This window comes from Morus notabilis, unplaced genomic scaffold (genome assembly GCF_000414095.1).
Source record: "Morus notabilis unplaced genomic scaffold, ASM41409v2 Scaffold914, whole genome shotgun sequence".
In the NCBI taxonomy this organism is placed as follows: Eukaryota; Viridiplantae; Streptophyta; class Magnoliopsida; order Rosales; family Moraceae; genus Morus; species Morus notabilis.
In genome coordinates, this window is record NW_010358941.1 from 78,433 (window position 1) to 80,233 (window position 1,801).

General features: G+C 35.6%; 1 pseudogene; it reads right to left on the reverse strand.

Moving 5' to 3' along the window:
• Positions 1-809: 809 nt before the first annotated feature.
• LOC21387497 overlaps positions 810-1,801 on the reverse strand; it is a 1,791-nt pseudogene continuing 799 nt past the window's right edge.

Consider the following 1,801-nt stretch of genomic DNA (forward strand, 5'->3'; position numbering starts at 1 on the left):
TTGTTCTAAATTGTTTTTTGAATCTTGGGAAAATGGTGGCCAATTTATCTTAAAATTACATCAAATTCTTCCCATTACTTGCTTAGAGAGCAAGAAATAATTCGCGGGAGATTTAATCGCGGTAGAGCACGCTATAACTAAGCGTGAAGTTGAATATTATTAAATGTTTTTCAACTTCCTTGTGTTCCGAAGAATGATTTGAGCGTTATTATGATACCGTATCTTATCCTGTTTTTTCCATGCCACCCATGTATATTCTTTGCCACGTTACATCCTTGTTCCTTTATCATTGACCTCAAGAATGGAGATTTAAATACCCCACTTGTTTTAGGAGTTCGCCTGGACGTGAAAGGAAAAAGCCACTTGTCTTGTTTCTAAACGATTGGAAGTAGAATTAGAAAACAAAAAAATAAAAATAAAAAGCAAAATGGGGTTTGCTTGTTTGTATTCTCACGCAATACTAAATGCAAGCGGGTTATTTGTTTCCATTCTGAAGAAATCATGCTCTACTAAATTTTATTTATATCTAATGTCAATATATTCATTTACAAACAACACTCATAATAAAAGCCTTTGTATTGTTAGTGAACTTCCTTTTGAAGTATATTCATTCAGTTTTTTTTTTTTTTTTTTTTGTGCAAGCATCAATTGCTATTACAAATGTACTTGACAAACTAAGCTTAATAAAAATTGCAAAACCAAGTGTCCTATCACAATATTGACAGAGTTCCATACAAGAATCACATGGGCAAATACTATATCCATGAAAAAAAAAAAAAAAGAAGAAAGCTAATCTTGTTCTAGTCTTTCTATACTTTGCCCTCATTACCTGCCAAGATGATGTACTTATCTTTTCTTGTCAAGTTAGTGCATTCAAATCCTAAAGCTTCAGCAATTTTTGACTGCACATAATTGCCCACTTCAAACTTGGATTTCCCTCCAATCCCACGTGTATTCTTCGGGTAACTTCTCAAGAAACTTTACAGTGCAAGAAGTTACTGGATTCAACAAGAGGAAAACCGGGTCCAAGAATTTGTACCCGCCAGCAGTCGTCCCATTGAACATACTAACCCGATAGTCCACGGCGACTGGAACTATTTCATCGGTTAACTCAGCAAACAAAGGACTAAACCTCAGTAAATAAGGCTCTCTGCAAGTAGTTCCTTCAGGACAAACCACAAGATCACTCTGGCTTAACAACTTCTCCATCATCTCCGAGTCTTTCTCCCTATCTCTCTTCAATCGAACTGTCTTGATTGGAGAAATAAGCTCGGAGATTCTGCTTAAGCTGTATGTGACAGCCATGATAGGATTCCTCACAACCATTGACACATAGATGGGATCGAGCAGAGTTCTGTGGTTGCAGACAGTGTGGCTAATGTTGTTTTGTGTGACAAGAGATTTTTCCCTCATATTATGGCCTGTGCCGGTCATTCCAATGAATGATAAGATTGGTATGCACAATTTATGAGGAAGGAGTAGGGAAACAATAAGTCTGATGATGAAAAGAAAAAATCCGAAAGGAAGCCATAGAAGCATCTCTAAGGTGGCTAGAAAATTGGGTTTGAAAGCCAATCTCCCATCATGGAAAATCAATGGTTTTGGATATTTCTTCCTAGGAAGAAGTTGCCAATTTCTCTTCTCATTTTCACTAACCAAGTGAAGCACCTATTGCAGCAAAGAAAAACATGAATAGTACGTAATAGAAGAATTCTAACTCTATAACACAATTAAATATATATATATATATATATATATATATTAGAGAAGAAATTAAAGAGATATAAACCTCGCAATGAGA